This window comes from Ambystoma mexicanum, chromosome 5q, assembly GCF_040938575.1.
Source record: "Ambystoma mexicanum isolate Mex_15411 chromosome 5q, UKY_AmexF1_1, whole genome shotgun sequence".
NCBI lineage: Eukaryota > Metazoa > Chordata > Amphibia > Caudata > Ambystomatidae > Ambystoma > Ambystoma mexicanum.
Window position 1 is genome coordinate 1,276,630,868 of NC_090933.1, and position 12,172 is coordinate 1,276,643,039.

At 49.0% G+C, this 12,172-nt stretch overlaps 1 protein-coding gene across 4 annotated transcripts in view; it reads right to left on the reverse strand.

Annotated features, from left to right (window-relative positions):
* PUF60 (poly(U) binding splicing factor 60) overlaps window positions 1-12,172 on the reverse strand; it is a 243,117-nt gene that overhangs the window by 98,315 nt on the left and 132,630 nt on the right. The gene's annotated exons all lie outside the window — the stretch shown is intronic.

Sequence of the window (12,172 nt, forward strand, 5' to 3'; positions counted from 1 at the left end):
CCCTCCCCGGATAAGGGTCCCAAGACAAAGGGCAGCTCCTACATTGGCAGCTCCAGACTGTCTGCCGGTTGTCAGCAGGTGAAGCAGCCACCCACCCTAAACTGACAACTACCCCCACAATCACATAACCAACCCACTGAGCACCACTACGTAGTCTCTTCTGAACTGTACGCCCAATGAATAGGACCAGCAGCGCTCCCACCTAGGTCCCTGGGCCCAGTGGCAAACTCTGCCTATTTCCCAAAAGCAACAGCTAACCTGTTCCTTATTCATCTAGGTGATTGCCAAGGCATAATTCCACCCACAACCAGTAGCAGTAGCTTGCAAGAGTATCCTGATGTGCAAAACAAGAAACAGATGCTGTCAACCAGCGTCAACAGACAAGGATGGCAGAACGACGGGTAGTAACTACTACAACCACCCTGGGAAAAGCCAACTGAACTCACAGCCCTAGAACATAATTGGGAATCCACAAAAAGCCAGGCAGCCTAGGAAACAGCTCCCCGGCCGCCACAGTGGAACACATGGCTGAGGCCATTGTGTCCGCAGCACTCTGAGATCAAAGAAAGCCCTCCTGGGCTGTTGTAAATGCAAAGGTCTGCCTGCTCGATTCGGCCGCACTTTAATTGAAATTGCAGAGCTGAGCTTCACTTCCACAAGCAGAGTGATCGCTAAGAGCAGCTACCGGAGCAGATATTTAGTGCTTTACTGGATTAGAACGAAACACCATCCAAAATGGGCACGGCAAAGGGATCGCACAGGAGTGTTACCACCCTGCAGCCTGCTCTGGCATGGATTGGCCAGCCTTTCGCTCTATGCTGTCCAATCAGGGAGCTGGCAGGCAAACGCCGGCCCCCGCTCAAGGCCCCTGTCTGAGCCTGTCCGGAGCGTGTAGGAGCCCAGGAGCACTACACCCCCACCAGCCCTTTGGTACCGTACCACCGTCGCCACATACCTCATGGGTTTTCTACGTGATATAACGCCTAGCAGGCCCAACTGCACCTCCGCTCACCTCACCAGTGACAAACTTGGAGCCTCACAGCGGTCTCAGTAATCTCACTGTTCCTCCTATTATACTAAACTTCATCCGCTATTACTTCCTCCTGACTTAAACGGCAGCGCAGCCTCCATCGACAAGGATCATGTGCCCGCCTGACCCTCCGGTCATTAGCATTGTATGACCACCTGACTGTATTCTATATGAACAACCTTGGAGTCTTGACAATTTCTCTGCCCACGCGACATCGTGGTACTACCCCATACCACGCAGACACCACCCGCAGCACCAATATTCACCCCTCAACACATGTTGCTGCGCTGCACCAGGGGACGTGCAGTCAACAACGCTCCACCGTTGCAAGCTATACCGACTACATTTAGCCGGCAAGTTGTTGCTTGATAAAATACCTGCTCTATGCAGCACCCCGTGTCACACCTAGCTGGCAATCTGCTTTTTTGTTAGGCCCGTGCCACACCTAGCTGGCAATCTAGCTAGCCATCTGTTGCTGTTCAAATATTTGCTCTCTGCTAGGCCAATGCCAAACCGAGCAGGTAAGCCGTCTTCCTAAACATACTATAGCACCCTTCTATATAATTCACAGGGGTTAGTCGGGTACTTCCTTTTCGCAGACACTCCAGGTACCTGTGGCCAAAATGGTCAACGGGCCCAATACTAATGTTTATCCTGTGACTTGTAACTTACTGGGGCACCTGTCCATACTGCCTCAATTGCCAACGTGCCTCAACCACAATATGACCATGCGGACGTCCAACTGCCGGAAACTTGGCTCAAGCCGACGAAATTGCTAACCTGCCCAACAATATGTTTTGCATGGGACTTGCCCTCCATCAACGCACCTTGTACCTAGCGCTTTGCTTTTAACACTTTAGTTATTTCCAGATTACAGAGAGCCCCCTACACCTACCAGCATTGTTACCATTTTCCATCAAGTGGTCAGCAGCGTATACCCAACATCACAGACCCTTATGATTCAACCCTGCCCAGAACATTCGGCAAACCTTTGTCATCTAGCATAGCATTGCCTAATCCCTGGCCCCACACCTATAGCCTCTCTCACAGGCCACCATGACCACGACCTTGCCTAATGCTTGGGACGTCGCCACTACCACATACCTGCCCAGTGCCCGTAACACTCCTTACATGAGGTCTACCCCCATCTCCACCCCACATCCAAAATCCCCTGCTCACTTAAAGGAACAAACACCTAGCAACCAGCACCACCTCCCACCTGAAATCATGCCCCCCCCCCCAACACCCCTGCAGCTTTTAACACAACAACCGTTACACCCTAAAAAACCCTGCTCAACTGAGAATAGAAACTTACGCCTAGCCTCCTGACTCTCACCGACCATACGCAACACTCCGACACCCACCCCCTCTACCACGAGTAGGAATCAATGCATCAACCTAAATACCCATCACCCCGCTACAGAACCAGAGCTTTCCACCCAGTATAAAACCCAATCTCGCTCCTGATGTTCACCAACCCTCCCAAGACCCCAGCTATATCTAACACCAACACCTCCACTCCCAAAAATAAGACAGGCAACCAGCCTTCCAACATGCTGGATCCTAGCCCTTAACCACCTCTGAAGACCAAAACTGGCAAACTCAATCCCCACGACACACCCTAGAACCCAGCAGAAAGGTGCCCTCATTAATGCAAGATCACTTATAGCCCATGCCCTCGACATTGCGGACACCACCAACAATCTTGATTTCCTAGCAATTACAGAAATGTGGCTGCACCCCGCAGCTGGCCCCGCCCTATCCATGGCTCTCGCAGATGGATACACTATTCTTAGGAAAGACAGGGAATCCTCTAAATGAGGAGAGATTGCCTTTATCGGCAAAAACAAACTCCCCTGTAGAACCATAACTAACAGTGAAATCCACTCTAGAGCACTTCTGTCACTCAAAATCTCGCTTTCACCCAACGACACACTCAACCTGCACATCATCTATTGGCCACCAGGACCTTTGCTCTCGTTCGACGACATCTCAACCCCTTTTGAACAAAACCAAACCCTCATCGAAAATCATCATCATGGGTGACTTCAACCATGGCCACACAGATGCACAGGCACTTGCAATCACAAGCACGCTAGAGACTCAAGGCTTCCACCAACGAAATTACCAACCGGACTCACTACAAAGGTCGCACTCTAGATTGGCTGGCAGACTGCAAATGCACCATGACCATCACAGCCAATACACCTTGCCCTTGGTCAGACCACAATCTCATACTTTTCACCATTAATGATATCACACAAGAGACAAGCCCCCCACTTGCCCAGCCCACTCCCTAACGGAATCCTCTGAACCTTACCCCCGACAACCTACTCCCACTTACCATAGACCACTGTCCCCACCCAACTCAATCCGAAGTACATGGTCTCACTGTAAAACACCACCATCCTGGGTGCAATCAATAACACTGGGCACCAGCAAACCTAAACCCACAGCACACCTAAATTCTTGGTACACTCCCCACCTCAAAGCCTTAAACCTTGAAAAGAGAACAGCAGAAAACACCTGGAAAAGAACCCCTTGCACGGAAACAAGCAACAATTCGACACCCCCAGCCTTGCCATCATACCCCTGCCACCTTCCCCCCCCCCCTCTGACCCGCCTACCCTCTCTCACACCAATCGCAGCAAAGAAAGCGTGCGGACCAGACAAGTGTGCGGACTGGACAAGGGTGTGAACTAGACGATGATAATGACTGGACGAATGTGTGGAGCGGACGAGTATGAGGAACGGACGAATATATGCAACGGACGATACTTAATATGCTTTGGAATGAAGGAAACACTTGAAAACATACATCATACCACACCCCATGCTTACTCTCCCCCTTACACCACCACTCATCTAGAACACAGAGATACTATGACACCATTCGGTATAACTGTTCTCATATCTACATTCTCCCGCTTACTCCACATCACTAAGTAATCATTGCTGGTTTCACACCCCCCAGCCAGGCGTTCTCCTCAGGCCTAACGCAGCCACACTCGTTCTGGGTAAAACCGACCAGAGCGAACACATACTCCTGACCGCTCAACCACCACACCTACAGCTAAGAAGCAGCTACCACTCGATTTCCGCACCAGCTGCACACATACCTGGTGCGCACACGCACTTTTGGACTCCCTCTACTGACCTGAACTTCGGTTCCCAAGGGCGTTCAACCTACCAGCGCCTTCAGACCATACCAATGGTATATAAGGCGCTATATAAATGCAAAATAACATAACCTCAGCTTCTAAAACAGCCATCCCGCCACCCTGCCCCCAAAGTATAAGGAAATTCATACAATGAATTCTGGATGTCGAATCCGAGACCAGAGAACTCTTGATTTTATGGCAGCTAGAATCCCCTGCAGACCACTGTACTAAAGACTTACAATGGTGCAGCAATATTCAAGAAGCTCTCCTTGGCATAGTAGTCACACACCAAGACAAAATTAACAAAGCAATCCATGCTAGCGCCTCTCCATAAACATAACAATGTTGCCAAACCCACCACTGGCACACCTGCTCCAAAGTTCGAATTCACCCCTGTAACCATCAAAACCATCCGCAGCCTAAAACCATCCAAATGTCAAGGCGACATCTGTCCAGTATCTCTCATAAAAGACTCAGCAGAAGAATTGGCCCTTTTTATCACGACTCTACTCAACAATTAATTTGCCTCATGCGAAGTTCCCGAAAACCTCAGAGGCCTGGGTCCTCCCCCTCCTCAATAAACCCACCTTAGACCCGAACATCCCCACTAACTACCGTCCAATCACTACCGTACCCTTCCTCCTTAAAATCTGACCTTAGACAGAATAGCCTTTAGCCAAATACAAACATTCCTGGAAACACACAATCTCCTAGGCCTCTCACAATCTGACTTCCGCCCAGGCCATAGCACAGAAATCGCCCTCCTGGACCCAAAAATCCAAATGACATAACAAAAGGCAATATGGCTGCACTTCTATTACTAGATCTATCGGCAGCCCTTGATCTGGTCAACCACTAAACACTTCGCAGACACCTAGACTCAGATGCCCACTTCTCTGACCAGGCCATAAAATGGGTTGAATCCTTTATCTCATCACACCTAGAGGGTATTCTCTTCCACAGCTGCTGCGCCTCCTACCCCAGTCACTTGCGGAGTCCCCAAAGGGTCCTGTGTTTCCCCCACCCTCTACAATCTCTTTACCAAGCCCTTGTTTTACCTATTAGACAAACTGGGAATCATCTACACCTATGCAGATGTTAATGTTAAAAGTCATTTGTACCGCGCACTATCACCACCGGAGTGGTCCCCTGGCGGCTCTGAAAGAGGGTGGGATGGTAGGTTAGTGGGTGGAGGCTGGAAAAGTGCAAGATTGCAGTGATGTGCTGTTGGCAGCCTCAGCCCGGTGGTTCCGTCGGCAGGGCCTGGGGTGTATGCGGCCGGTAGTCGTCGTGTGCTGATGTGCGAGTCTATGTGTTTTTTTGTTTTGTTGTTGCAGTGTAGTGAAGTTCGTGCGGTTTGCTGCGCTAGAGGTTTGTGGTTGTGTTTGGTTTGGAGTTTGAGATGTGTATGCAGAGAAGGAAATTGTTAATGGTATTCGTTAGTCATCTCTATCCTGGACTGAAACCGGTTGGGCTTGTGTAATCTTACCCGACGGGATGCTTGTACACCCTGTTGATTCTCTTGCCTATCTCGGGCAATCACACCCATGACTCAAACATCCTAAACGAAATCTACCTAACCATACAGGCTTGGATCACTCACATTGAGCTATGCTTGAAAGACGATAAATTGATACCCCTCATTGGCAACCACAATCTGATTAACAACCTTTCTAATGACTACAAAGCCTTCATCATTGACAGCAATACCATTTCTACCTCCAAAGAGGTTAAAACACGGAGTCTAGGTAGACTCCTGTCACGATGCCCGCTCCCGGGGAGCCGGCTCAGGCCCTGCGTCCCCGAAAGCGGACATCAAGTCCCTGGGGAAGGTCCCAGCAACCCCTTATAGGGGCCCTTTGGACAGCGTCCTGGCGCCTATGGCGCCAGGCTCATAGAAAACGTCAGTCCTGGCGCCATAGGCGCCAGTCTCATTATGAAAGTGTTTGGGTGCACTTACCTGATGCAGACCATGCTGCAGAACCCCGGCCTCCTTGAGGCCTGAAAGGAACTACTTTACCTGTGGGACTCATTTACCACCCGGGCGTGGTCGGGGAAGGATACATACCTGATTGGAGGAAGGACACATTCTAGGAACTTCTTCCAAGGCTATTTAAACCACACCCGATCAGCCACACGTGCTTCGCGTTGTTCTGCATCTAGCAGCTGGACACTCACTGTGTCTGCTCCTGCATCTTGACTTCTGCCACACCTGCCAGCATCCTGAATCACCTGCAAAGGAAGGGAACAAGAGAACAGAAGAAGGAAAAGGCCTCACCTGCTAAATCTGCATCCCAGAGACATTTCGCCGACAATCCTGAAAAGGAAGATATTTATTTTTAAAAGCACATTGCATCGATCGCTGCAGCGCCGCATTCTACTCACCTTTACAGGGCGCCTCCATGTTCAGCAGCGACCATCCGGATTCGCAGTCGCGCCCCCGCGCCTAGGGAGAAAAAGACAAGAACAAAGGTGAGAGAAAGAAGGGAAAAGGGAAGCTAAAACACCATGTCAAGACTTACCTGTTGGGTCATTCCCTTTTCATTTCGGGTCTGCGCCGCATCCAGGCATTTTCGGACCCCGGCCCCTAAGGGGTAAAAGACATCAGCGTTAATGAGTGAATGAAAAGACATTACCAAAACACTCATTAAAGACTTACCTGATTTCCACAAGGATTTCACCGCTCACCTCGGGTCGGTGCCTGTTCCCCGGCATTAGAACATTAATCCATGGACACAAGGGGAACCACTTATAGAAAAACTTACCTGGAAGCCAAGCAAGTTTGGTTCTTACCCATCCGAAAATCCAGTGACGTAACTGGATACCAACGCGCCCCTGCATCAGAAGCAGGATGGAGAGCTCGTCCTTCCAGACCCCAAGGTGAGACGCCACGGGGAAGCACAGGAGGGTGAGAGGGGTAAGTTGGAGGCCGATTGCATCACCCCGCAGACAGTTAACCCCCTATTCTCACCTACAGAAGGATACTTCTGCGAGTCAGACAGGCCAGATCTGGGGCCCAGTCCAGTCCGTCTTCCGAACCCTGCGCATCACCTTAGACGAGGTCACAGCAGCGCGAACCAGGCCAGCGCCCCCGTGGGAGTCAGGTGAGCGTTACAACTCCTCACTCACCAGGACTAAACAGGTGAATGCCATTGCCTTGGCGGCGGCCTACAGTCCCAAACTGATCACAGCCAGCAGACCGTTCCTGTCCACTGATAACTGACTCACACTCTACCAGCGCACTAATACTAAGGATAGACCACTGCAACTCCCTATTTGAAGGCTCCAACACCAAAAACAAAACAAAAAACTCCACACTATTCAAAATAATGCAATGGGAGCAGCTTTCAACATCCCAAAAAGAGAACAGATCTCAGCAGCTAGATGCAAAATCCACTGGGGATGTTACCCCTTACACAAATGCCCAGCCAAGAGCACCATCAGCTTTCTGTCTAACCAAGTCACCAAATCCCCGTCTTCCGGGCCCACCAGAGCTGCTTATTCCTTCTGTCTGAACATCCCCTGCTTCAAGCGACAAAAAGCATGAGACAGCAGCTTCCCAGGGATCGCAGCTAAACACCCTTGCACATCTGTAGAACCCTACCTTGAATCTGTACGACCGATGTATCAATGCACCTTATGATTTCCTCTGTAAACATTGTGCAACTGTAATGCAACCATAAGCAACATAAGAAATCTTTCTGTAACCAGCGGCTAGATGCTCCCAGGCCAAGTGCGCTTAACAAATGGCAAAATAAATAAGGTGAACATAAACGCTCACACTGAGGTACCTGGTGTGTGGCCAAAGCAGGTTTTTTTTTTTTTAAGGTGTTTTATTAATGGCCTGCCTCTATGTCAACTATGTGTATTTGATCTAGTGCCCGCTATTTTGTGATACCCAGGCCTTTCTCCCACTATACAGGAAATTCAATTCTAGGTGTTTCTAATTTACTGTCTGCCACTTGTGTTACTTAGCCCTCTCTCCCACTATTACTGCCTGCCTTTCTGCGAAACCTTTGATCCCTCGGATTTACTGCCCGCGATCTGTGAAACCTAGACACTTCGACACCTCTCACACTATCAAAGATCCCAAATCTTGCGATAGCTAGGCCTTTCTCTCACTAACCAGGAAAGTCAACTCTAGGTGTTTCTAATCTAGTGCCTGTCATTTTGTGATATCTAGGCCTTTCCACCACTATCCAGGAAAGTCTGTTCCAGGCTTCCTTATTCAGTGCCTGCCATTCTGCGATATCTATTCCCTCCACCTAGGAAACTTCAGGGGAGGTTCTCCTCATTTACTGTCTGCCATCCATGTTACTTAAACCTCTCCCCAATATATTTTACTCACTGCTCGACTCCCTGCCAGTACTAGATGTTCATCTGACTTACTGTGAGCGACCTGTGATACCTAGACCCCTCTCACACTATCAAAGATCCCAAATTCCAAAGGGTACCTTGTCACAGTAAACCACTCAGCGAAACTTAGCCTTCCCACACATCTAGGAATCTCAATACAGGTAAATATCACCACAGAGTACCATCCTCCAATCCTAGGCCTCTATCGTCACCAAGATCACCTAGCGATAACCAAACCTAGTAACCATAAACTGATCTGCCCAAGTGATACAGGAACCCTCCCCCCTCCCTTCAGCGCAATCCCCTCTTACGCTTAGTAGCCGGCCTAGACAGCTCATTCCAGATAGAGTTGCACCGGAAAGCAACCTACTAAACGGACATACACCAAAGGGTCCCCAGTGACTGCAATGTAAGTGGATAAAACCGAACACTAACAAAACGCAAGGCCAAGCAAGTAGGCTACTGCCCCGGTGAACTCAATAACCACTCCAATCCTACTACCAAAGAGAAAATGCCCCGCGAAGAACTGGACGCCGCCAGAGGGAATCAGAACAAGGACCAATCCCAACGTATCCACACCTTCAACTGCTGGAAATAGAAATCGCCACAACCACAGATCGCACCCCAGCAAACGCAACCAACAGAACCACCATCACAAGAGAAAAATCACTATACCTTACTCCATACCTCGCTACAAGCACATGGCCATGAACCTTTAACGCCACTGACATGCCCATACAAGCTAAGAACCCTCTGAGTCCAAAAATAAAAGGAAGTAAAAAAATAAAAATAAATGCCATGATACCAACACCCTCACTCCATATATCACAAGAACACAAGGGCAATGGCAGCAACCGAACCAAAACAAGAAAGATGGAGCCGAAGAATACAGTAAGCCAGTTACCAATCTAACAGACCTTCTCCATGATGAAGCAACCTCCATCGAACCCCAACCAATCGGGCAATTCCCAAACACTGCAACGGAACACCAAAATGTAAAAACAGGGACCATTAGACAAATCTAAGCACAGGTGGACTTTAGGAAAACTGCCCTTACAATTAGTAATATGCGAGAGCAAGGACTGTTTGGACACTTTTCCTCCCTATTTTATGGACCGCCAAACATTTTGTGTTGGTTTTTGCACTTTGTCCTGAATTGGTCGTTTACCCACTTGTTATGGGGAAACTGACTAGTCCTTCAGACGGTCAGTACTGGAACACTATGTTCCCATTAGTCCTTTGACTTTATCTGTTTGGGTAACATTTTATTATTGTACACAGCATCTTCCAATGCATATTTTTTTTAATCACCCTACACTACACTCAGGATTTTTGGATGCTTTAAAATGAGCCTAAAGACAAGCTGGTGGCAACAGTTACTTCTTCACTATTTTTACTGTACTTTTTGTTTGCTTTCTCGGGATTGGCTACAAACTGTGGCTGGAGTCCTAACATGGCCGTGCAACTAGGTATTTCACTAGTTCTTCAGCCATTTTCTCTTTTGGACTTCTTCCTGCCTTCTCACGTCAGGAAAATCATTTTATGGTCATGCATTTGCCGGGAAAGCAGTGCTTTCCACAGGCTAGTGCAGGGGACTGAAGTTTGAAGCCAGGAAGTGGGTTGGAACAGGCCGGTCCCAATACACAAACTGGTTTCTGTGTGTGTCTGGCGTGCATGCATGAGTTTCACCAACAGTAGTCCCGGATGGGACCACTTGCTGGGGTGTAGGCGAGGGGCAGATGTTAATTGGTTGGGCTGAGTTTCTGAGCTCACCTGAATTTTTCCATACAAGTTTTTCCTGCAGCCATTTCGCAGGGATCGGACGAGGAGCTAAGTATCCCGCATGGCGGTGTAGATTTCGTAAGACCTATGGACCGATCCCGAGAAGGTCCGTGACCAACTTTTGCTGCAGTGCCGGTGGAGCCCTGTCGGGCTACGGATCTTCATTGGTGCTTCGATCTTCTGGACCGATGTCGTCTTGGGGCCCTGCGGTTTGGAGCCTTCAGAAGCGCCCCAGGGAGTTTTGACTCAGAACTTCAAGGGGTCTTCAGCTTGTCCTGCAAGCCTTCACCGTCCCAGGAATCAGCAGGTCTCAAGATAAAGGCTTTCTTCGAACAAAACATCTGTGACGCTTGCTGTCGCTGTGCATCAGTCACTGTTGAGTGATTTTCTATACTCTGAGGTGGACATGTGTATAGAAGGCCAACCTATATTGTGACTGGGACAACTCTGGGGAGCTGTAGCTAAACCAGTTTGTGTAGCAGTGACAGGCGATCTAGGCAAAGTACTTCAGGAGGTGGTGATCTTGTAAGTGGGTCCACAATGAGGTCACACAATGGGAAATTACAGATTGAACTTAGAAAGGATGTATAAAAATAGGCATTCATTGGCCAAAACACACTATGAAAAAAAATGACATTGATATTTTATTTCTATCGCGCTCGTAGTGTTTCAGAGCACGATAGCAAGTAGAGTTATCACAACACTAATAAACATAGATGGGATACATTACTCACCGTAATAGTATTTCTGGTGGCTATATCTGCTTCGATTTCACATGCTCTGCATAGTCTGACATCTAGTTATTACAAGATTTGTTTTCGAAACTCGAAAACGGACATCCGTCGACAGGGAGTGGTAAGTAATACTATCCCTAGTGTGACGTGTACTGTACCCATGGTCCTTCACGCGTCGAGGTCCCTCAGATAGATTGTTTCTGACATGAGGTTGCATGAAGTATAGCGCGAGTACAGATGTTGTAAAGCAGAAACAGAAAACCCAGAAAACATCCATGCGCCTTCTACTCCAGTAGGGGACGAAGGGTGGGCACATGTGAATCCAAGCAGATACAAGCAACAGAATTAAGATTAGTGAGTAATGTGCATCCCTTCTGGAGCTCGTGGATCTGCTTAGATCACATGCTGTGCATTGTCCACAAGGCCTTCTGGGGCCTGGGTCCTCAATACCTCAAACTCTCGCTTCGTAAAAACCTTCCTTCTCAAGCTTTTTGCTCCTCTTCCTCCAACTCCCTCAGGGTCAGTCGCTTCGCCAAGCAACGAGTTAGTGGTAGATCTCTTCCTTCGGCTGGGGACTCCATCTGGAACAGCCTCCCTGAAACTGGAGGAGAACCATCCCTGGTTCTCGAAGCACCTCAAGACCTTCCTCTTTGCTTGTCTTCTCTCTTCCTCTCCCCTGCTGATTTCCTGTCTGATACTGCACTGGTCACCTGGCTACCCTCTGATTTCGGGCACAGTTGCACACCCGCTCTGCCTCCCGGCAACCTTTGCACTTGAGTCTGTATCTGTAACCCTACAGTCCCCCTACCTGCACTTTTGGACAGCTGCTGTCTGCACTTACCCTTGCACCTGCCACCCGCACTTCTTGTTGGTTTTGCTCCAATGTACATTACTGTACCCTCCCCTTAACCCTGGCACCGTTCCCCTCCCCTGCACTTGCAATCTCAATGTCACTTGGCCTAGTAAAATCTATGTCTCCGTCCTCCCTCTGTTTCCCCTTCCTTGCCTCGTCGCGCCTTGAAACACTTGTGTAGAGGCTCGTTACAAAAGCCCTATCATATTAGTGATCAGTATCTGGAGAAGGAGGTGGGATGTTAGAAGGTACAGCG